Genomic DNA, 25,885 nt, shown 5'->3' with positions numbered 1-25,885 from the left:
AGTTTGGACCTAAATTCTACACAGTATCCCCTGCTGTGCCGGCACCTGCTTTCCATCGGGCATCACTGTGGGAGCCTGTTTGTGACCCCAGGTGAATGGGTTGCAGCAGGGTGTGACAGGGCCCCTCCGGTCACTGTACTTGGACCTCTGGATCAGTGCCTGTGTCCGGTGTTGGCGGACCCCTGACAAGTGCCTTAAACCTGTGATAATTGTGTGTGCATGTGATGGCCTGATTTGCCTCTCTGATAGTACTTGCAAACTTAGATCATGGGTAAGACAGATGCCAAACAGTCAAAACTTATGTTTGAGGGCAAAAAACGCCCCATGGACACATCAAATTTTTCCATTGAAAACTGACATGTTTTTTGGAAAGTGCCTAGCTGTGGATTTTGGGCTGTAGCTCAGCTGGCATTTTTTAAACCCAGACACCAAGGTGAATTAAGGATGAGGTGACTTGAAGGGCTCTCACTAGGTTCTGTCACTCAGAACCCTTTGAAAACCTCAAAATTTGGCAAAAAAACACATTTTCCTCACATTTCAGTGCTGTAAAAGTTCTGGAATCTGAGGAGAGCCACAAACTTCCTTTCACCCAGCATTTCCCCAAGTGTCCCGATAAAAATGGTACCTCACTAGTGTGGGTAGGCCTAGTGCCTGCAACAGGAAATGCCCCAAAACACAGCGTGGACACATCACATTTTCCCACAGATAAAACAGATGTTTTTTGCAAAGTGCCTAGCTGTGGATTTTGGACCCTAGCTTAGCCAGCACCTAGGGAAACCTACGAAATCTGTACATTTTTGGAAAGTAGACACCTAGGGGAATCCAGAATGGGGTGACTTGTGGGACTCTCACCAGGTTTTGTCACCCAGAATCCTTTGCAAACCTCAACATTTGTCTAAAAAAACACTTTCTCCTCACATTTCAACAATGCAAAGTTCTGGAATCTGAGGGGAGCCACAAACTTTTTTCCACCCAGCATTCCCCTAAGTCTCCTGATAAAAATGGTACCTCACTTGTGTGGGTAGGCCTACGGCTTGCAACACGAAACGCCCCAAAACCCTACGTGGACACATCAAGTTTTTCCAGTGAAAATAGATGTGATTTTTGCAAAGTGCCTAGCTGTGGATTGCTCAGCTGGCACATGGGGAAACCTAGCAAACCTATATATTTTTTAAAACTAGACACCTAGAGGAATCTAGAATGGGCTCTCACCAGGTCCTGTTTCCCAGAATCCTTTGTAAGCCTCAATATTTGGTTAAAAAAACACTTTTTCTGCACTTTTCGATGATTGAAAGTTCTGGGATCTGAGGGGAGCCACAAACTTCCACCCAGCATTCTCCCAGGTCCCCCTGATAAAAATGTTATCTCACTTGTGTGAGTAGGCCAAGTACCTGCGACAAAGAAGGTACCAAACTGTATTGTGGCGATAATGATAACTAAGGTGAGTGTACTAATTAGTCCTGGGATCGGCAACCATTCAGGGAAACCTATCAAACGCATACATCTCTGAAAAGTAGACATCAAGGGGAGTTCAGGGAGGTATCACTTGTGAGGCTTTCCCAATGTTTTTATTTCCCAGAATGCCCTGCAAAGGTAAATCATTGAATAAAAACATTATTTTTCCCTGCATTTCTGTGACATAAACTACAGGAATATGCAGGGATCCAAAAACTGCTTACTACCCAGCATTCCCCAACTTGTCCTGACAAAAACGCTACCCCACTGGTATGCCTGGGCTTACTGCCCATGACAGGAATGGATCACACAACAGACAATGGTAGTCCTTCATGAGGGCTACTGTTGACTCTGGGGTGATCCATTCCTGACACAGGCACTAGGCACAGGCAAACAAGTGGGGTAGCGTTTTTATCAGGACAAGTGGGGAAACATCAGGTGGTAGGGATTTTGTGGATCCCTGCATATTTCTGTTGTTTGCATGAACAGAGATGCAAGAAAAAAGAGAATTTATTCAATGTTTCACTTTACAGGGTTTTCTGGGTAAGAAACATTGGGGAATCCACACAAGCCACACCGCTGTGGACTCCCCTGTGGGTCTAGTTTCCAAAATGTGTGGGATTGGGAGTGGTAGGTTTCCCTATATGGCTACCGAGCCCAGAACCCAAAATGCAGGTGCCCGCCTTACAAAACAAGGTTGTTTTGATTATAGATATTTGATATCTCCACAATATGATTTGGGCCCTTCCCTGTCACAGCCCTGTGTGACGATGGGGGTTACCCAAACCATGCGATTCGTCCAGCAGGACTGCGAGGTGGGTTTCTGCACTAACCCCATTTTGAGAATATGGCCCAAAACTATCTTCAGCTCCACCTGGCTTGCCCTAGAACGGGTCCCTAGAGTGCCTCCAGGCTCCCTCAGAAATTGTTCACAACCCAAATTTTTATGCTGCACAATTTGCTGAAAGAAGTCAATATCCAAAAAGGGATGGACATACTCAATTGGAAAAACATTGGCTGCATCTACTTTACATCCGGTGTCACCAATAAAAGGTGGAATTTGGGGCTGAACTAAATTGGGGGACTGCCAAGAGAGCACTCTGTCTGTGCTTGCTACTGTAGGCACCTGCTCTCTGGTTTGAGCTAACCTACTGTTGTTGCGCTGCACAGACTGTGCTTGTGAAGGCACAGCATGACTGTCCTCATCGTCTCCCTCAGAATAACTAGAAGAGGTTTCGTTGGATGGGACTCTGCTGACTGAAAAATCACTCCCAGATTCTGCTCCATTATCCTCTCCCTCAGATGCTGTCTCTTTATCTGCTGTCTCAGTCCGGTGGGGAAAACAATCTGTGACGTCAGTGCACCCCGCGGTGAGCTGACATCACAGATGGGCGGGTGAGGGTAGGGGGAGACATGGAAGCTCTTCTGTGTCTCCCGAGGAGTTATACATTTAAAAAATCTCTCCCTGGTGTTGGCCACTGGTTGTGGTCCGCACCAGGGAGGGTGTGCGTGTGTCAGCCATGGGCCGACACACGCACTAATGGTAAAAGATTTTTTGCCTCTCATTCTGTATGCCCTGTTCCATTGATTGAATGTGCAGAACTACCTGTTCAAACTGTATCTGACTTATATGACATACAGTTGTTGATGTCATTGTCTAATGATGAATTGCCGCATGTGGAGGATTTGAGAAATGAATTGTATATTGTGGAGGATGTGCATGTGAACAGCAGCCTAAAACCCCATTCCAAATTTACACCTTCTGGTACACACTGTAACATTGATCTATTTAGAGAAAAGGTAGCAAAGGACTAGTATATAAAAAAAAATCTAGAGCTGATGAGACCATTGTAATCAGGGAAGCAGAGAAATGGGGGAACCTCGTGATAATAAAGAAATCTGATATACAGAGGAGATAAATTGTCAGCTTGCGGATACGAGCTGCTATGAATCCATCTTGTATAACCCTATAAAGGAACTGACTGCATATAGTAATATGCAACTTACTGACTGGCATGAAAGTTGCCTGACTACAGATGACGAGAATCTCTGTGTAAAAGATCCACATGTTCCATGCATTTATGTACTACCAAAAATTCACAAGGGGGGACTTTTTCCTCAGGAAGACCCATTATCTTGGAGATTTTTTAACCTACTGAAAAATTATCCACATATGTCAATAAATTTTTGCAAATGTTTGTCTGGACCCTACCAGCATTTATTCAGGATAGTAAGGATATTTTGAATACATTTGAAAATTATTTCCTGCACTATGGTTGTTAGTTTCAGTAGATAGAAGTGACTGCGATGGGCTCCAGGTTTGCTCCTTCTTATGCTGGCCTATTTATGGGCTGGTATGAGCGGGAGCATGGCTTGGGCCGATGTGCCTCCCCCTAGACTGATTTTATAGTCTTTTAGGGAAGGTACATCAAAGATATCGTGTCATGGAAGGGAGCAGTGGACCAGCTCATAGCCTATAGGCTTAGGTGTGGCCTGGGACCAGGGTTCAATTCCCGCCTCAGTGGTTCTTGGGCTCAATTTCCTCAGACCTGATAACTCTCGCGTCGGTGCCAATCTAATCATGGGGTCCCACTCTGTAACTCTGGGCAATAGCTTGCTTAATCTCCACAACGGCCCCAACAGCGCTAGGGATGCCTGGCTTCACCTTGGGGGTGCCTAGGAGTGGGCACTTCACAGGGAAAGCCAGGAATGGTTCCACAGCTGTATGTGTAAAAGCACCAAGATGCCCTCAGGGTAAAAGAGCGCTATACAAGTACGAAGTTTACAGTTTACAGTTTTATTATACTTTCTTTAATGACAACCCATATAACCTTATATTGACTCTATATTATAACAGAGAAAAGATATAATTTTGGGATATCCTCTTTTATGTGGAGAACAATGTGGTACAGAGCACGATGTTTCGAAAACCCACAGCCTGCAACAGCATATAAATAATATCCCATACAGAGAAATGGTACATATAAGACGTAACTGCAGCTCTAGTGAAACATGTACTGCTAACATTGCCAGTGCCAAGCAGAGGTTTAGGAACAGGGGATATGAAGAAGGTATTTTGACTAAAGCAGAGAAAAGGATATCACGGGTGGTAAGGAAAGATACACTTGAAAAGAAGTCATAACACATAGGAAACATTAGGAAACAAAGGAAGTGACTCAAACAATCTAGTCTTTGCTACTGAATTCAATCTGTTAAGTGAGAATGTCTATAGGATTCTAAAAAAAACACTGGTGCTTGTTAACATAGGTACCGCGGCTCAGGGAGCATGTGCCCAGTCAACTCAAAGTTACCTATAGAAGGGGCAAAACTATAAGAAATCGGCTATGCCCCAGTTATGTCCACAAAGGTGACATGGTTATCTACAGCAACCAGGGTTTTTTACATACGGCAGGAATGCAACATGTGCAAATGTGGACAGGGGAAGGTGAGGAACGTTTGTTATAATACTACTATGACATATGATACCTGACATTTTATCATCTGTTAGACAACATTTGTTGTCTACTTAATTGGCTGAGGTCGTAATGTAATGTACATTTTAGTACAATTAGATCTACAAAACCTAGGATTCACGTAACATGTCCATGCTATAAATAATGGGGATATGTGATACCCAATGACAATGCACATGATGGAACATCATGTGGATAATGGTGCGATATGGTTCCATGGAATTGATTCTGTGCCATTGGATCCCACATCTGGTAACTGGGAACTGGCATTGCGGGGCAGAGAAGCTGTTTGGATCTGCCGTTTATGCAGTGTCCAGATGGGCCACAACACTGATGAGGAATTCCACTACTTCTTATAGATTATCCTCATATTGGACTCTCAGACGTGTGTTCTTGACTTAGCTTGTGTAGAAGTACCTTACCTCATGTTTAACCCACTGTTGTGGGAGGATGTGCCCATTCAGGGTTTGAGCAGATATTATAATATCACCATGCACTGGCAATGTGGACTGGCTTTATGGTCTTATATTGCACAGGACCATGTGGTCCTTGGCTGGCTTCTGTTAACTTGCCCCAAGTGATTGTGTAGTATAGTTGTCGCACATGTGAGCGATGCCCATAGATTTTATGTCCCTCTCACTGAAATTTGGTTGAAATTAACTACCTGTTAGTCACATTTGTCATCTATAGGGATTATTTAGTGGAACAATGGTGAAATACATAAATTGGGGAATATATAACCAACCAAACGAGAGACAGAGACTTGAACTGCAAATTTGCCCACTCTAAGATGGCAGGCACTGGTTCAATTACTGGATGTGTGGGGATGACCTTGTAAAATAAATGTTGGTGGGATAGATTGTTTTATCCTAATGTAATAGGTGTTGACCCTGTTGCTGTTTAAGGAATGCATATCTGTGTTCAGACCATTCCCTGGATTATATGGGGTGATGGTGCGCTGTTTGTTTTTAGAGCGCAGTGTAAGTGAATTATGTGTTAGTATAAGTGCTATAGTACTATTTACATGAAAACTAAAACCAAACTGTGGTTAAAAGCATGAGGGCTCTGATAAACACCTCTAACATTAGATGTTGTGAGCCTACTGAATTTTTAAAAAAATCTGTCAACATTTTCAAATTCAGTGTCGAAGTTTCGACCCCAAAACAACAAAATTAATTCAGGCGGATCATCATCAGGACAGAATATTGAAATGGAAGCACCCCTCCTTGATCTCAATCAGATACATCCTAGTCATGTTAACACTAAAACTTTGTCAATCGGCCATCCATTTCATGTAGCCCATGTGCTATCAATAGTACCATTCTTTAACATCACCATCTAATGGCTTGTGGAAGTTCATAGATCAGTCCATGAAAAATAGGCAATTGTTTAAGGTCCTTTTAAAACATGTCGGTAAGTTCCTATATTAGAATTAAGGATCTGTGCTGGTTCACTAGCAGCCAAAACTAGAGCATGTATCCTGATTAAATCAGGACCACAGATCCTTGTTTTATGAAGATTATGTGAGGAAAGTAATTGATTGGGATCGAACCATTTGGTGTACTTCACATATTTTAACTGGAGATCCTACTCTCATTTAGATTGGTATGTGTCAATGTGATCAAATATCTCCTATTGATGTGTCTTTGGGGTTCATACTGATATGTGATTTCCTTTTGGATGATCAGATGGTTTTGTGAGTGCTAAGACTCGGAGGGGCATTATACATTGTATAAATCATGTCGTTGCCCATGTCCTCCTCTATTTCTCTGCCGCAACCCCACTACTATGATTCAGAGTCACTTTGCTCACAGCTATTCAGCGGGTTTAAAGCTCGTTTGAATAGCAGAATATCTTGACTGTACTGAAGGATTTCTAAATACCAGGTGACAAATATCAGCACTATAGATTCTTCTGTAATGTGTGTCAAAATATGATTTGAACTATCAATATGTACTGCACTGAAGGATTTTTGAATATTCGATTGTAAATATTAGTACTACAGATCCTAATGTAGTGAATATTAAAATATGATCAGGATGATTACAGTGGCCTGACAATACTGACATCTTTCATTTTAATGTAATGAAGATTAAAATATGATTGAAATTAATAAGGTGTTTTGATAATGGAAGGTGCAAATTACATTTTTAAAATATATGTAGAACCGCATAAGTGTTTTTATATGTAAATGACTGTATCAGTGTTTTATGGGTGTAGATTTCTGTTTGTATTTGCCTTTCACCTTTGGATTTTAGTCAGTTTGTATATGTTAGTATGCTTCTGTTCTTGTTTCAGTCCATTGTTAATTTTCATTGCATATATGTGCTATGTAGACTTTGTCTAATGTGTGTATTTACATTGTGTATGTGTCTGTCATATTATCACCCTGAAGAAGTGCCCTTTAAGGGATGAAACACATTGGCTGTTCCAGTGTTTATATGAGATGATTTTAAGTAGAAAAAATAAAAGAAAACTCTAACAGCTTATCGATGAACTGGGACTCTTGAGTTGTCATTCCATCTGTGGTGCACCTCCCTATTTCCATATTGATGTTTATAATGCCCTTTCTCTAGGGTTGCACCTTGGCAGCAGGTGCTTGTAGTGTGTGCACGCAGTTAAATTATCAATTACTTTTGGAAGAAGGGTTAGGTGTGGTAATTTAAGGCTCGCTGCCTGTTCTTTTGAGTATTCTCTCTCTCTTTCTGATGACACACTATGGATGCTTTTCCACTCTTAGAAAGTCCTCGTTACCACTGGCATGTTGGCAATCATGTTGTTGATTTGATTATTAAAATAGATAATTGATCATCATTTCAATGTTTGGAATGCAAAATATTTCAAGAGCTGCCTATTTGATAGAATAATTATGAAGATATGTTTGTCATTTTAAGGGTCCGAAGATTCTTTTTACATGGACGGGGTGTAGCATTAAAATTTTTGAGGACCAATGCACTAATGCTTTATCTACATACTGTATAAACTCCTCTGTGGGATTTTAGTTGTATTTGCCACTGGTGTGCACACAGAATATCAAATCCAGAATATCAAGGCATGCAAATATGGAGGACAACATATCAAATCCAAAATATGAAAAGGTAAGTGATTATAGATTTTCTACACCTAACTCCAAATTGGTGTACCCCAGCTACAAATATCTTCAAGGTTCACAGATATGAGATTAGAAATAGTAAATCTATATCTGTAATCCATTTATGCAATTATCTTGTGTCCCTCTGTATTCTGTCCACAATACTCTTGTATGTCAATATTCTTGGACACAATATTTAGAAGTACAACCCTTGCCACCGTATAATTAAAACCCACCATGTAGTTCAGAAGGAAGCTGATACCTGCGGAGATGCTTGAATGGACCCCTAGAAGAAAGATAGTAACCACCTGGGTGATATCGAAGATATCTGGAACATGGAGATCTTAGAAGAAATTAGACCCCGTCATTGCAATATGAGGCGCAGGAGTCTGGTCCCATAAAGGCATTGGTCAAATAAAAACATACTTATAAACAGATCTTAAGGTATTTAAAACATTGGAGCTAGTTCAGCAAACCTTTTCAACCTGAGTCCATGTCGGACTGGAACAGAAAATAGACCTGAGCACCAAAATAAAAGTGGTCACCATCACTGAATTATATAGCTGAAAAAATGGCCCATGTTTGCAAATTGATGCAGTTGTGAGCTTGCAGAACACATGCTGCATTGGTTTTCCACAATCTATGAAACATTGCATGAATCTGAGCTTTGCTGCAGGCAATGTTTGTTTTAATATAAAGGAAATCAACAGCAAAATTCGTCCCAGAAGATCTTAAAACAGGCCAACAACCAGGCAAAAAAGTCCACACACTGACCTTTCAGACCAGCCCATTGGGTGTTGTCTGATTTCCCTAAAGGCCAGTACGACCCTTGCTAGGTCTAAATTGTTTTAGGGTCATAGGCCTAGAAATGTGAGATCTTGCTCCTTGTTTTATTTCACGTGCTTAGATGGCGGAAGCAGGAAGCATTAATGGACCTCAGATTTCTCATAGATTGGTCACCTGTGGGCAGAATTTGCAAAGAAAAAAGTGCCTGTTTCATGGACGTTCTTCTGCTTGGTACATTGTCACTTAGACTGAACCTTTGCTGTAATGGCAGATAACGAAGGGAATGTAAAGCAGGCAAAGCAAGTTCATTCATCTGTGGGTTTGGCACAAATATATATACTTTATATATGTTTCTCTAGTGGACACCAAATGAAAGTTGCCTTCTGCGTATTGATCATATGCCACCCAATTCCAATTCCAAATTACTATCAAATGTTGTATGTCTCTTTAATGAGGGAGGAGTACACTTCTTTTCCCTGGGGTAAAAGTATTCTGACTTGGATCCCGTACCCTTCTGCTGAGGAAGAACACTCTTACAAGATAGTCTTATTTTGAGTTTGCCACTGAAAACAGGCCTGTACATTTTTTTAATCAGATCAATAATATTGTGTGAAGCCAGGTGTTCAAAGGGCTCTTCACAAAGTGTTTCTATTTGTTCTATTCTGGTGATGAGCACAGTTGCTTTGCTCTTCAAAACCATCTTGGAAAACGTGAGCCTCCAGCAGCCTGATTTGTCCATGTTGTCATGTGTAGAATCTGTTTTCATTAACGGCTGAACTTGTATTTGGTTACCAAAATGGGCAATAAGCAAATATCAGCACATGGCCAGCAAGTTTCTCTTTGCGAAATATAGTGGAGTGTTCTATCTAATACATGTGAGGCTATGGCCCGGGAAGGGTGTGATACTCAAGAACAGGAGTACCTTCCTCACGCCACACAGCCCATTGACTTGAAGGCCCCCATCTTTGTTTGAATGGTTGCCTCCACTGCACATTCCTTCACTGCCTTTGGAGCATGTTACGCTTCCCAAACACCTCTATGACTTCTCCTCGGCACTAACTTTACAAGCACAGCTCCACTCCTGTGCTTCTTGTGCCTCCGTCCGGTGCGGGATGCTTCTCAAACTCAAAAAATGCTTCTTAGCCTGTATCAATTTTGAGTTTCTTAACTGATATTTAATGAAATTTCTACAGTATCATGTGCCTATTTGCAATGCTAAATAGCTATTGAGTACCGTTTCACGCAAAGCTTTTTAAACTGTCAAGACTGGCCTGAATGTGTGACACCTTGAATTGAATTTTTTATTTAAAAAAATGATTTGTATCACAGGTGTTTATGGAGCATCGCAAAGTCCATGGCAAATAATTGTTTCTGCTAGGCTGAACTGAACACAGAGGTTGTAATACAAGCTAGACTGTATTGCTCACAGCTGGTGTGTACCTTCTCTTGTACGTGATAACTATTGTAACCTCCCCGCCCCCATGATAAACCTAATGTACAATGCATTTCCTGGTATTGCTTTGTATGCTGATGTTAGATTTCAATGTGTCTCTGAAAGGGCAGGTAGTCTATCCAACCTACCCCTCTGCAAGAAATCTAGATCCTTTATCATCATTTGAAGAGAAGGTGCCAAAGGAATTGCTTAAACATATTTCCCTGTTTATTTTGGAAAGTCGTATAACTAAGGGAAGACTCCTAAGGGTTCTATACTTACAGCTGCTGTTCTTACCCTCGGTAGCAATTTTCTATGTGAAAATTAGGGGCCCATAAAGCACTATCTGATGAATTGAAGTTGCAATTGAGGCTGGTCAACAAATCAATACAATTAATTAAGGTGAAACATTTTAGTCTCAACAAAGAAGACAGAGAATGATTCGTTTTTCAAACCATAAAGGCTTATTGAAAGTTAGCATGTTTACAGAAGGCAAAATCATCAAATTATTATCAAGCAATAGTCAAAACATGACTGTATAAATTAAAAAGAGGTTCATATCAAATATGCCAAGTGGTCCTCCCCAAGGTGGGTAAGCCACTAGATGAATGTGCCTCCAATCGCCTGATCTCCCTACTTAATTCGAAGTTCAAAATCCTTGCCAAACTGCTGGCCTTGAGATTAATAAAGGTCATCCTAACACCGATCCAACCCAATCAGACAGGCTTTATGCTAGGAAGGAACACTTCCCTCTACTTGAGACACCTGCATGGAGTCCTGGGTCGTGGTGCCATAATATGGGAAAATGCCCCTGTGCTTTCCTTGGATGCCCAAATGGCCTTTGACACCATCGAATGGCCCTTCATGTTCGAGGTCTTGCTCAGAATGGGATTCGGGCCACAGTTTCTTTCCAGGGTGCTACTTCTATACTCGAAACCTCTGGCCCATGTGATGGTTTATTTATTTAACTTAATTGTTTCAGCTTCATGCCTTACAATGTATATAAAAGAAAACACAATACATACAACAATAAAACTTCATTACATATAATCATTGATCATTCCTTAAAAAATGTAAGAACTGGGACAGCATCATCCAACCATATCTAATACCCATGCAGAAACCACATAGACACGTACGAGTGAATAACTCACAGTTACGACCCCCCTTATATATCTGGGGGATGGGACTTCCCGACAATAGTGGCCTATAAAAAAGGGCCTCAAGAGAAGGGAGTGCAAGTGCTCACAGTGATTAGCATTAGCAGCAGTATTTTTATTACGTTGTGGTGTTAAAAAATATTGTACATTAAGAAGGTAATGAATGTACCTCATCTATGTAGCGAAGGGCCATCTAAACCAGAACAACAGCTATGACCTTAAAGATCTTATTGAACTGTTCTTCCAATCAGCCCTAGTTTGGTTGGTAGTTCCCTCAACCAGGGCCAAGCATCCCATATATATGAGGCTATCAAGTTGTGTTCATTAATATTAGCCGGTCTTGTACAAAGTGCTAATGCAATTTTAGTGCAATTTGCTCCATTAGACTTAAAGAGAGGGTGGAGCCACCTACGCCTTGCTACAACAAACGTCTTACAGAACAGGGTAAAATGGACCACATTGTCTACCTCTCCAAGACAGCAATCACAGTACTTGAGTCCTGCCTCCAGCCTATACGTGCGGACCAAGTAACCTCTTAGGGGCAGTACACCCAGTCTAAATTTAATATAAAGAGACCACTTCAATTCAGGGTACAACAGATCCAGGTAGTCTGGAGAAACTGGCTCGTAGACATTAGTAAAGTAATAACTTGTGATCGAATCAGGCCTAATTCCCTGGGACGTCCTCCTCTTATTAAATTCCTGATATCGTTCTTTTACCTTACCCACAGTATCCTTATTAACTCCACCCTGGTCCTCCCAGAGAGCCTCTAGTCGGAGGTTACCTAGAGTGCCTTTGACATAAGTTCCACATGAGTGCCCTCTTGGTCCACCACTCACAGTGACCTCTTCAAGGGTTTCTAGGTACACTGCTGCCCTAGGATTGCGAACTAATCCCACCCAATACAATATTGGCCTTAAGGCTGCTAGCTCTGATATCAGCACCCAATTTAGCTCTGCAAAGAGGGCCTTCAGGAGAGTACGCGGCCCTAGCCCCATTAGAGATCTCAGGAAGTTATTTTCGGCTATCTGTAGCACACTAATATCAGCGTATCCCCAGAGTTCTGCTCCATAAATTACTGCAGCAACTGCTTTCCGGGCATATATTTCCAGGATTAGACTAATATTTCTCGCTCCAACTTTGTGTTTAATCTTCAATATTGCTCCCGCCGCTTGCTTAAGGGCTATGGCTGCCTTCCGAACTTGGCAGTCCCAGCTTAAATTCTCAGAAAACCGCACACCTAGGTAATCAAAGTACTTAGTATCCTCAATTGGTGTGTGGTTGATGGCTAGCTTCTGTCAGGGACTTGGGAATGGTCTCAGGATCATCCCCATGGTCTTCATACAATTGATAGGTAACTTGATAGGACTTTTCCTCATAATGTTTAACAAAACGGGCAAGTAGTCTATGGGTCATGTTCTCAGTGCGTGCCGTAAGTACTGCGTCGTCCGCAAAGAGTAGTATTGGAACCCTCCTACCAGCAACAAAAGGGACATCTAGCTGTTCTCCTAAAAGTTAATCAACCACATCGTTTAAGAAAAGGCTAAAGAGTAGGGGGGCCAAGTCGTAGCCCTGCCGAACACCCTTTTGTACCTGAAAAGGGTCTGTGCACTCCCCGCCCATCCCATATCTCACTCTGGCCATATTGTTTGCGTGCAGTGCCGCTATGGCTTTCACTAAGGATACATCGACTCCTAGGTCCATCAATGACTTCCACAATTTGCCCCTGTCTACTGAGTCAAAAGCGGTTTTCAGATCTATAAAGACCAGATACAGAGAGGACCTCCTGGCTACTGTAAATGTATGTGCAATCAAATAGAGGGGGATCATCTGATCAATAGTTCCCACCCAGGGCCAAAAGCCAGCTTGTACTTTTGTTATTACACCCTGGGTGTCAGCCCACCCCTGTGGGCGATTAAGTAGAACTTTCCCTAGGACCTTCCTGGCTCCATCTAGCAGGGAGGTCCGCCGATAATTAGCTGGGCAGCCCCTGTGTCCCTTCTTATAAAGTGGGACAATAATAGCAGAGCGCCAGGACTGCGGTAGTGCGTTCCCCTCAAGGACAGCATTGAACACCTTGGTAAGTATTTTAGCCCAGTAATAGGGGGCCTCATGATAAAGATCCACGGGACCATATCTGGGCCTGGGGCCTTATTCCTCTTCATTGCTCCCAATGCCCCAATCACCTCTGGGATAAAAAATCCTATTACACTGGTGGTGGTGAAAAGGGCACCTTGCCTCCGTCTAGGGGCTAAGGGATCAGCAACGTAAGTTCTATACAATGTACTGAAGTGGTGAACCCAGGCAGCTGGGCCTATGTGGGTTTCAACAACGTTCGCAGACCCCTTCCCCACTCTAGCTACTAGTTCCCAGAATTTAGTGGTGTTGTGGTCGACTATGCTTGCTCTAAGTTCAGCCCACATTGCATTTTGGTACAGCCGCTTCTTGGTTCCTAGCAAGCACTTATAATCTCTTCTATATTCTTTAAATTTCATGTCACTAATTGAGCTGTCATGAGACTACTCTTTTTGCCTTTGCTCATTCCTTGTCAAACCATCCTTCATGCCCTAGCTGCCTGTAGCCGGTTGTCTCCCAAAGCAGCTCTGGAATCCTCCGATTGGCGCTGTTCGTGCGCTCGCGAGGACAGCGTTCCTCGTTGCCATAACGACAAGGAGGCCGGCGCCTGCCCCATGACCCTAGTTTTCCGGGTTCCGGGGAAATTAAAAAGTGAGGACGGACTAGACCCCGGGGCCGAGGACCAAGACGTGGAGGAACCGGCAGAGACGGAGAGCGGTGAACCAGAGGACAACGAGAGAAGATCTGGGGACCCTGGCGTTCCCAGAGAAGCAGCAGACCCGGAGGAACAGGAAAGGAGTGAGGACACGCTTAGAAGCCACCATGTCCCAGGAGGGGCATGGCTGACCAAGGTACGGTCCTTTCTAAAGGACAACATACTGCTAAAACGGGAGAAAGGTGGCAGGAGGGGAGAGGGTAGGGACGGTGAAGAGGGGGTTGGAGAGGGGAGCAGCTGGGAGGGGGCAGGGAGGTGACGGGAGAAGGAACGAACAGGACATCAGAACCAATTCTAATATTGGTTATACAGTTAACCTAAAGAGACCTTAAAGTTTAACGTTATTCTATACGGCAAGACACAGAGGGGTGACTGTATTCACAAAATATCATTCTTACCTGGCCACACACTCACCCGGGATCTATCTCTCTCTCTCTCTCTCTTCCCCTTCTTATCTAACATTTGTTACGGTCTGTGTAAATACATACCCTGACTTACCTTCCCTTTCGTTCCTTTCCGGTGCGTCGGGGAGTCTATCAGAGGATCGTCGCCAGTCAAGAGGGGAGCTGGGAAGAAAAGACAGAAGAGAGACATTATGGGACAAAGGACACACCAATGCACACTGTGGATAATATCTGAACCTATAAATAAATACACTCTTTCACTCACCTAAGCCTCAGAGTTCTTCTTATCACCTACCCTACACCACTGTAACAATGGTGTCAGAAGTGGGATTGTGAAAGGTGATACGAAGGAGACAAGGAAAACTTGGGGGAAAAGCCCACCCTGGAGGACATGATCCAGCAACTAGCCAAGAGACAAAGGCACCTCCAACTAGTATGGGAGGCGCACCAGAGGGAGGCGAAGGAAGATCGGGAAGCCTTACAGAGTGCTCTAAAGAGCCAAGCCACCATCATGGCCAATAACCAATTAGTGCACAAGATGGCTCTACAGAAGCTGACGGATACCATCGCCGCGAGTAAAGTGCACCCCAATGTCCCTAGCTCTGTCCTCCAGAAATTCCAAGACGGGGAGGATCCAGACGCGTTCTTCACGAACTTTGAACGGGTGGCCTCCTCTGCCCAATGGCCAGAAGAACGTTGGGGACAGTACATTGCACTGCTTTTAACCGGCATTCTACAAACGGCTTACCAAGCCGCCAACCCGGGAGGCACCACGCCCTACAAGGAGATTAAAAGAAGTGTATTAGAAAGAGTAGGCCATGACTCCGAATATTATAGGTTGAGATTTCGGAAGATCAAGTGGGGACAGACCGAGGACCCCCGAACCTTCTATTTTAAAGTCAAAGACCTCGGGTTGAAATGGTTAGGACCTCTGGGAACGGAGAGGCAGGATGTAATCAAGGCAGTAATATTGGAACAATATCTGGAATCTCGTCCCTCATCCACCCGGAGTTGGATAAGACAGCACCCAAATGTGAACACAGACATGGCGGTAGATTTAGCCATTGCCTACCATAGGTCAGTCGATTTCAAAAACCCCAACCCTAAGATAACAACCAAACCGCCTATTGTACCCTTCAAGTCCTTTCCCCGAAGATCCCCAGAAGAGACAGGGCCTGGACGCAGCGGAGATATCCCTCCCATGCAACAACCACAATGTTACAGCTGTGGGGAGTGGGGCCACATAGCCAGACTGTGCCCGAGAAAGGGAGAAAGAGGTGAACCCATGGAAATCGGGGTCATCAGGGGAAGGGTCTTGTGTACCGGTAAGGGTAATCCCAAGTACAAACAAACCATTAAAATAAATGGACGAGTTATCCTGGCTCTTATAGACTCGGGGTGCAGTCAATCGGTGGTGCGAGCAGAGATATTAAATTCCTCAGTCCAACATACCAACCAATGGGTGTCCATCTGTTGCATCCACGGGGACAAAACCAACTACCCTTTGGCACTAGTTCAAGTAGAATGGGAAGAGAATCAGGACCCCCTACCAGTTGGGGTCATGGACCGATTAGTAGAAGAGTGTATTCTGGGAACGGACTATATAAGGTTCTCTGAGCTTTTAGATAAGGTCAAATCTCGCACCCTGTCCACCGACTGGTGGACAGAAGCCCCCTTTCATAACAGCCACATCGAAAATAACCCATGTTGCATCAGACTGATGAGACGAGAAAAGAGACAAGCAAAACAAAAATATCTGGCCACTGGACAAGGAAAGGCCACAGAGAAAGTAGTGGCCAATATCATCACTCTTTCACCATCATTTCGAGCTAGTCAACGAGAAGACCCAACACTACGTCATGCGTGGAGGACAGCAAAATCCGAATCCACGAATGAGGTGGGTCCCTACTTTCTTATCCAAAATAACCTCTTATATAGGGTCATAAAATCTAACAACATTGAAAAGAAACAATTAGTAGTACCCGAACCATACCGCGTACAGGTCCTTTTTCTGGCACACAACCAACCAGGGGGGGGCACTATGGCAGGGAAAAGACCGAGGAATACCTACTAAGAAGGTTTTATTGGCCCGGGGTCTATGGCCAACTCAGAAAATATTGTGCACAATGCCCTCGGTGTCAACTGATCGATCCCGGACCCCACAGGAAAGCCCCACTTCAACCCATTCCTATTATTGATATTCCCTTCTCCCGGGTCGGTATGGATCTTGTAGGCCCCCTATTACCCTCCACCAAGGGGTACACATATATATTAGTCTTAGTTGATTATGCTACGAGGTATCCCAAAGCCATTCCCCTCTCTAGCATGACCACTAAGGCAGTGGCACAAGCGATGATCACGTTCTTTTCAAGAGTGGGATTTCCTCCATAAATCCTGACGGACCAGGGAACACCTTTTATGTCCGCCCTAATGAATCATATCTGTAAGATCCTTGGGATCAAGCAGTTAAAAACCTCCGTTTGTCATCCACGGATGACCTAGTCGAACGCTACAACCGTACTATCAGAACACTACTCCGGAAGGCGGTCTCTGAGACAGGAAGGGATTGGGACCAGAAACTCCCTCTAGTCCTGTATGCCATAAGGACCCACAAGCAGGCTTCCACCGGACACAGCCCCTTTGAACTGGTCTTCGGGAGACAACCCGCAATCTCTTAAATATGGCAGCAGAACTCTGGGAAGAAGAGGGCGGGGAGGAGAGACCTCTGCTGGAATATGTACACAAATTAAAATCTCAGCTCCAGTCTGTGTGGGAAGATGTCCTTAAACACTTAGAAAAAGCCCAAATCAATCAAAAGAAATATTATGATCAAGGAGCCAGAACCCGCTCCTTTCAACCAAACGATAGAGTCCTAATATTAAGGCCCTGTTCTGATAACAGACTCTTAGCCCGGTGGCAAGGCCCATACACATCTTAAAACCCATATCCGCAGTCACGTACCTGATTGAGCTGTCCCGACACCCCAAAAGAACACAGATATATCACGTCAACTTATAAAAAAAATGGGAAGAACCCGATGAGACCCCAACAACGGCAGCTACGGGGTTTTTAGTAACCCCTGAGAACCCCCTAGGAATAGAACTATTTCCTACAAATCAGGAGGAGATAGAGGAAACTCCACACATCAATGCCGATCTTACAGAAGGTCAGAAGACCCAGCTTATGGTTTTATTAAAAACACATCAAAAGTTATTTTCTGGAAGCCCCGGAAGAACCAAGATAATCCAGCATCACATCTGGACCCTGAGGGACAAACGATAAGACTAAGACCCTACCGTATACCTGAGGCCCGCAGACACCTCATTGAAGAGGAAGTACAAAAGATGCTAAAATTAAACGTTATAGAGCCTTCAACTAGCCCGTGGTGCTCCCCAGTGGTCATAGTGCCAAAACCTGACGGATCCATTCGTTTTTGCATTGACTTCCGTCGACTGAATGAAATATCCCTATTTGACACCTATCCCATACCCCGAGTTGACGATTTACTTGAGAAGGTGGGGAAAGCACTGTATATGTCAACCCTAGACCTAACAAAGGGATATTGGCAAATTCCTCTCGCACCCGCAGATAAGGAGAAAACAGCGTTTTCCACTCAGTCAGGGCTCTATCACTTTACAGTTCTTCCTTTCGGCCTACACGGGGCTCCTGCCACGTTCCAACGATTAATGGACCATCTGCTAAAACCATTCCAATCTTTTTCCGCAGCATATTTAGATGATATTGTAATATTCAGTAATACATGGGAAGAACATCTAAAACACCTACATAACATCTTCCACACCTTGCATCAGGCTGGTCTCACAACCAATCCTAAGAAGTGCAATCTCAGGAACAATAACATTGCATGTCTAGGATACTTCAGAGGAGAGGGTCAGCTAAGGCCACAAAAAAATAAGGTGGAAGCCATCCTACAGGTGCCCATTCCCACTACTAAGAAAGGGCTGCGTTCTTTTTTGGGACTCATAGGATATTATCGTCGTTTTCTTCCCTAATATTCAACGTTAGCCGCTCCCCTCACTGATCTCCTTAAAAAACAATACCCGTCGAAATTACCTCCCTTCTCCGATACACAGTTATCTAGTTTTCACCAGCTAAAAAATTCCCTCACTGCTGAACCGGTCTTGCGATGTCCTGACTTTTCCAAAACGTTCCATCTATACACGGATGCTTCCAATGTTGGGCTAGGGGCGGTGCTCACGCAGCCAGGCGAGGAGGGACAGGACCACCCTATTGTTTACATCAGTAGGAAGTTACTACCCCGGGAATGTAGTTTCCCATTATCGAACGGGAATGCTTAGCTATTAAGTGGGCAGTGGATAGCCTGAAATATTACCTCCTAGGTCGCCCTTTTGTACTGTTCACTTACCATGCCCCCTTAACTTGGTTGGCTTCGCATAAGGACTCCAACTCCCGGGTGCTTCGCTGCTTTATGGGACTCCAGCCTTTTCCCTTCCAGATCTGACATATTCCGGGTTCTCAGCAAGGTCCCGCCGACTTTCTGTCCCATTTTCCGGATCCTGCGGTACTGTATCAGTCCCGATCTTGGAATGGGGTGTGTAGCCGGTTGTCTCCCAACGTGGCTCTGGAATCCTCCGATTGGCGCTGTTCGCGCGCTCGTGAGGACAGCGTTCCTCATTGCCATAACGACCAAGAGGCCGGCGCCTGCCCCATGACCCTGGATTTCCGGGTTCCGGGGAAATGAAAAAGTGAGGACGGACTAGACCCCGGGGCCGAGGACCAAGACGCGGAGGAACCGGAAGAGATGGAGAGCGGTGAACCGGAGGACAACGAGAGAAGATCTGGGGACCCCGGCATTCCCAGAGAAGCAGCAGACCCGGAGGAACAGGAAAAGAGTGAGGACACGCTTAGAAGCTGCCACTTCCCAGGAGGGGCGTGGCTGACCAAGGTATGGTCCTTTCTAAAGGACAACATACTGCTAAAACGGGAGAAAGGTGGCAGGAGGGGAGAGGGTAGGTACGGTGAAGAGGGGGTTGGAGAGGGGAGCAGCTGGGAGGGGGCAGGGAGGTGACGGGAGAAGGAACGAACAGGACATCAGAACCAATTCTAATATTGGTTATAGAGTTAACCTAAAGAGACCTTAAAGTTTAACGTTATTCTATACGGCAAGACACAGAGGGGTGACTGTATTCACAAAATATCATTCTTACCTGACCACACACTCACCCGGGATCTCTCTCTCTCTCTCTCTCTCTCTCTCTCTCTCCCCCTTCTTGTCTAACATTAGTTACGGTCTGTGTAAATACATACCCTGACTTACCTTCCCTTTCGTTCCTTTCCGGTGCGTCGGGGAGTCTATCAGAGTATCGTCTCCAGTCAAGAGGGGAGCTGGGAAGAAAAGACAGAAGAGAGACATTACGGGATATAGGACACACCAATGCACACTGTGGATAATATCTGAACCTATAAATAAATACACCCTTTCCCTCACCTAAGCCTCAGAGTTCTTCTTATCACCTACACCACTGTAACAGTGCCCTTTTCTAGTAATACAGTCTGACTTAATCTGTGCTGGTTTGGACCACAAGGCCCCCAGCTCCCTTGACATTTGGTCATAAGCAGCCAGTATCAGAGGGCTATCATTAGCCCGGGCGTCTACAATAGATTCTCCATAGTTGGCTATTATGGATTCTAGCTTTGGGAGTCCCTGTCGGTATTCTCACCATCCCATCGTATTGTTCTTCTACAATTGGACAGAACAAGCTCCCTCCTGTGCAGCCCCGGTACCTGTCTTGTTGCAGTCCCTTGCCCCGAAGCGTCTGTCCTCATAACAAGGACAAGTGGATTGCGATCACTTTCCACTCTGCTAGCCATGGCCATATCTTAGATAGACGACCATGCTTCCATGTTGACGATAACATAATCAATGATCGAGGAAGATTTGCCATTATTGAAAGTTACGTTAGCAGAGCCATCCAACTTTGAATGACCATTGACAAAGTGGAGAGCGTTGTTCAATAAAAGATCATTAAAGGCCTCGGCTTTTTTTGGAGACTTAAAGCGACACATAGCTGTCTCTGGGATCCTCATACTACGATCTTCCAGCAAGATTTCATGGCTGTTAATAGCGTCACAAACTGGTGAATAAAAGTCGCCACAAACCAGTATCACACTCCTGCCTTCTACATAGCCCTGGGTAGCTTTGCCATCCACCATGCTTCTTCTAACCGTTTCGATATATGTAGAGCACTCTCTTCAGAGGGCCTGGACCCCCGTGGCGGAATATACACGTTCAAGATATCAATTACCACCCCTTTATTTTTGCCTAACCTTAGTCTCAAATGATGGATGTTAGTAGAAGCCCTCAGGAGTGGTACATCAACTTGCTCTACTTTACACTCTAGCTTACATGACACCCATATTGAGATACATTCCGAAGGGCGACCCTTCCCTGCCCAAACAGCCAATGTATCAAAGACCAGAAACCAATCAATGCATAATCCTTCAAAAGCCCATGTTTCTTAAAAAACAACAGATATCATGCAAACTGACGTATTATATCCAGTCATTGTCTTCCAGTTTGCTAGCCAAACCTGCTATGTTCCTCCAGGACAGTATTTGCAGAAAGCCCCCCTACAAGTTGTTGTGGGCAAGCAATGTCAGGGGGAAGCATACAGAAGAAGTGGCTGGGTAAAGAGAAGGTTCTTTTACTAATCAGTCAGTTCTTGCTCTAGGGGATGCTCCTGTATCACCAGCAAGTACAGCCTCTACCCAAGACCAGTTCTCACAGTTGGGCCCCTTTTTCCATCACATCATGGCTAGGAATCCGGATTTGTCTACTGTTTTCATAGGGGGTAATGGTCAGTGATTCTCGCACTCTACTACCCTCGGCTATAGAACTCTTCTTGTTTCTCTTGTTTCTTCATGGTGCCAGACCGCGCCTAGTAGGACTGGCTTCCCTTAATGTATCTGCGCTGCTCCCACACCCCTCGTACCCCTTGATTATCTCTTGGTTGGCAGTAGAACAGGGCAGCACGTCAACCCCCATTATATGGAAACAGTCCCCATGATTGAGGATTAATCTAGCTATAACTGGTAAGGCAAATTCAACCAGGGCCGAAGGGCAGGAGATAGCAAGATCGCCTTGGGGATTAGTAGGGTGAGTGCACCTCCTGCCATAATCAAGCCGCTGATGCTTTGATCCCAGCTTGACTAATTTCACATCACTTGAAGAGAGAACTCTGAGCTCAGGTACAGCATAGATAAGGCTTCATAATCTCGACCTATTTAGGGGTGGCTTAAACCAACGTCAGGGAAGAGATCAACGAATTCCAGGCATTGCCCGCTTTAAGTTCCCCTTGACGCAACATTGCTGGAGCCATTAATTTTGTTGCAATGTGGGTCACCGACATCCAGGCTATCTCTGGGTCTAAAACCTGAGGGTGTCAAAAAAGGCGAGGCATCCAGGTTCAATCCGTGGAGCACCCTCAATTCGCTGGGAGTACATAGTACCTCCTGATCAGGTTGTTCAGCCTGGGCTGCCACCATCTTGTGGGGGCGAGACAGAGAGATGCCAGTTTTAGCTACCTTTCTTGAACCCTTCCTTATCGTCCTTTTTTTTTCTTTATAGAGCCTTTCTTCTTATTCCTGGGCTTCCTTGCCTATGCTGGACTTTTTTGGCAAGTTTCTCCTTCTGCTTCACTCGCCCCCCTGCGATTGTCATCACAGGATTGAGGTGAGTGAATGAATCGTGGAGGTTCTGATGCCCTCTTACAATTGGCGACTGGCCCAGAGGTGTTGTCGCGTGGGAGGGCAGCTAGATTTCTGGTGCCCATATTCTCCTCACTTAGTGTATCCTTGTAGCTGGCAGCCGGAGCTAGCCCCTTGTCTATGCTGTTCTTGTTATTGGCAAATAGCCACTTACGGGAGTAAACTGGCAATGGTGTAGCCCGCATCCCCTTTCCTTTGGCACATCCCTTCTTCTTATTCGTGGTTGCCCCTATATCAACAGGGGCTTCATTCTGGGATCCAGGAGCTCTCCTTTTACATTCCATAATGCTAGCTGATTGCTCCTTTGGTTCAGTGGTTGTGTTTTTTTGTGCTAGGACTCTCCTTGTGCTCGTCTGCACGGAAACAACCCCTCTTTGTTGCAGTGGGCCCGGTACCCTCTCTATGGACATTGACCCCTTCACCACTGTGATTAGCCATACTTGTGCTAATCTGTAATATACTCCCAGTTTGAGTGGGGATGGGATCTGTAGTTTGCATCTGTGTAGTACTCCTTGTAAGATTTGTGGAATTAAACCGGTTATGACTAGCATACCAGGGGGTCTGTGGAGGTGGAGCCGCTTCGCCTTAGCTTTCGTTTATTCGGTACTGTGGCCTGTAGTTTCATAGTTAGTAATGAATCAATGTGATCTGTCCCCCCCCAAGAAATTTCTCCAGTAGTGCAAGGATCGAGACTAGGACATTGTTTAATGCAGTCATAGCCTCTGAGAGTATAAGACTTTGTGGGGTCTCCGCGGTTACAGGATTGTTCCTTGATGACTGGCATTTAGAGTCAGTCAAACAAAACCCTCTGCTAGGAGAGGAGCTGTTGGTTACAGATTTGAAGCCAGGCACAGCCTCCACCGTGGCCTCCGGACTATCTTCAGCTACTGGCTAAAGGGTTGGAAGCCCTACCCAGTCCGGCTTTTCCTATTGGGCTACAGGGTACATCTTGCAGCGTATAATCCAGAAACATCAGGGAGCTATCGCTAAGGTAGTCCATTTTCCCCTTTGGGGTACCATTGCCCAGAACCCCTATGTCCCCCAATTCATTATTTGCTGTCAGACGTTCACCACTAGGTCGCCCGTGGTGTGAAAGTTCCTGCAGAGGTCCTTGACCCTACCTTCTCTGGTGCCCTCTAAGTTCGCTCTCCATCCTCGCGCTCTCCAGTGAACTTTGTTGTCTCTTCAACGTATGGCAAGGATTCCTATAAAATTGCTCATCCACCATCACTATCGTTGATGACCCAGCTGAGTCAATTTTAACACTCTCAGCAGCTCTTATCTTGCTGTCTCTCTCTGGGCGTCTGCCGTAGGGTTCTCCACCAGCATCCTCCGTCTCATGGGCTGCCAGAACTGGCTCGTGCTCCAGATACTGAGCCAGAGCAGTGCCCTGCATATCTAGCTTCAATTTTAATTCTGTTTTGCTGAATGGTCTGCTCGTTGATCTGCTCAGTGATCTGCTGTAGGGGAGATCCCTTATCCACCTTTTAGCCCATCTTATCTTGTGGTAGAAGCTAGTTCTCAGCCTATTGGGAACACCAGACTCAGCCTCTCTAGAGTCACCAGCTAGCAGGGGCGAGGCAGAAGTGGAATCAGGTCCTTTAGGCATTGGTCCGCAAGGGAGGGCAATAGTCTTATATTCCTTCCAGCCAGATCCCTTTGCTTTAGGCTGTGCCATGATTACAATATACTCTCATTGACGCACCTGTTGCCTAGCACTGGTGGTTTGTCTGTTTTTCAGCGTCATTTTCCCTGTTACTTTCTATCTGCCACTGATGTCCAACATGACCAATGGTCGGTTGAGTTGTCAAGCGCAGTCATGCACTTTTAATGGTGCAACCCAGCAGTGCGAACCACTTGGTCCGGGTGGTGGAAGAGCACAAGGAGTGGAGAAAACCACACCAGAGCCTATTCTGCCTGTTTCCGCGCCTCTCTAGCTCAATCCTTGGGCCTTGGCTCTAGTGCCTCGGCCACGCACACCACACCAAGCTGCCCCAGCCTGACTTTGGCTACTGCACTGCCCGTCTTAGATCTCAACGTCTCGGCGTCTCAGGTCACAGAGTCGCAGTATCTCTTGTAAATCCTTGTTGCACAGACCTAATAAGGCAGCTACTCCATTTGGTGGAACACTCTCACGCTAGTAGCAGGGCTGGAGGCAAAGTGGTCAGAAATTAGAGCAGTCTAGTGGGTCGTGCAGGGATTTAATAGCCCCTTACAACCTTTTATCCAGCCTCATTTGGCCTTAGATCCTTGTGACCTTTTCCTTTCTATTCTTGTGTCCTTATGTCCTATTTCCCCCTTTAGTTGTCCCCTTGTTGAGGCACAAGGGTGCAGGGATGCGAGGGGGCACAAGCAGCAAGTGACAGACAAGGACAGGTTGAGCGCGAGATCAATGGTAGTGTTAGACAGTTGGTGGCAGGTGTTAGAAATAGTGTCTTTGGTTGGCAGTCAGGTTACCCCCTGTCCAAGCAAGGACCATCACTCTAGTCAGGGTACGCCACACACAATCCAAATTATCCTGTGCCCACCCTCTGGTAGCTTGGCACTGAGCAGTCAGGCTTAACTTAAAAGGCAATGTGTAAAGTATTTGTGCAATAAATCATACAATAACACCATATGGCACCACAAAAATACATCCACACAGTGTTTAGAAAAATATATAATATTTATCTGATAAGATGCAGGTCAAAACGATAAAAAATGCAATAAGTAGATGTTGAGGTATCACTGTAAAAGTGATATAAAGTGTCTTAAGTCTCTACAAAACAAATAAATGTCTCTTAAAAACAATAAATGTCTCTTGCAAGTACAAAGTACCTGGTTCGCGTTCAAAATCTCTGCAAGGGACCACAGAGGAGGTGATGCGTGGAAGATGGGGAGGTGTGTGTCGGTTTTGCACCATCACACACCGACTTGCGTATTATTTTCCACGCAGGGGATGGCTTTGCGTTGATTTCTGGGGCGCAGACTTGGTTCCTCTTCTGGTTGCGGGGTTTTCTGGCACCCCGGGGACTGTGCGTGGAATCCTGGGCTTGCGGAGTGAAATAACAAGCGCTGCGTCGATCCAGTGGGCGTTGCGTGGAAAATTCTCCTGCACTGCAAGTGCTGCGTCGATTCCTCCCTGGAAGTCGGGCTGCGTCGTCCCGGGTCGGCTGTGCGTCGATCCGGTGGGCTGTGCGTGGAAGTTCCGGTCACAACGCATGTACTGCATCGATCTTCTCCTTGCGAAGTCGGGCTGCGTCGTTCCTGTTTGGTGTGTGGGGAATTTCTCACCGCGGGGCAGGCTGTGCGCCGTTTTTAGCAGGCTGTGCGTCGAATTTTCGCCGCACAAGGAGTCTAGTTGCATGAGTGAAGTCTTTTTGGTCCTGAGACTTCAGGGAACATGAGGCAAGCTCTATCCAAGCCCTTGGAGAGCACTTCTCAGCACAGCCAGGGAGCAGGAAGGCAGCAGGGCAACAGTAAGGTAGCAGTCCTTGTCAGAAAAGCAGTCCCAGTAAGTCCTTTGGGCAGCCAGGTAGTTCCTCTTGGCAGGTCTGGTTCAGGG

The sequence above is a fragment of the Pleurodeles waltl genome, chromosome 2_1, assembly GCF_031143425.1.
Source record: "Pleurodeles waltl isolate 20211129_DDA chromosome 2_1, aPleWal1.hap1.20221129, whole genome shotgun sequence".
Taxonomy (NCBI): Eukaryota; Metazoa; Chordata; class Amphibia; order Caudata; family Salamandridae; genus Pleurodeles; species Pleurodeles waltl.
Note: the sequence above shows the minus strand (reverse complement) of the source record.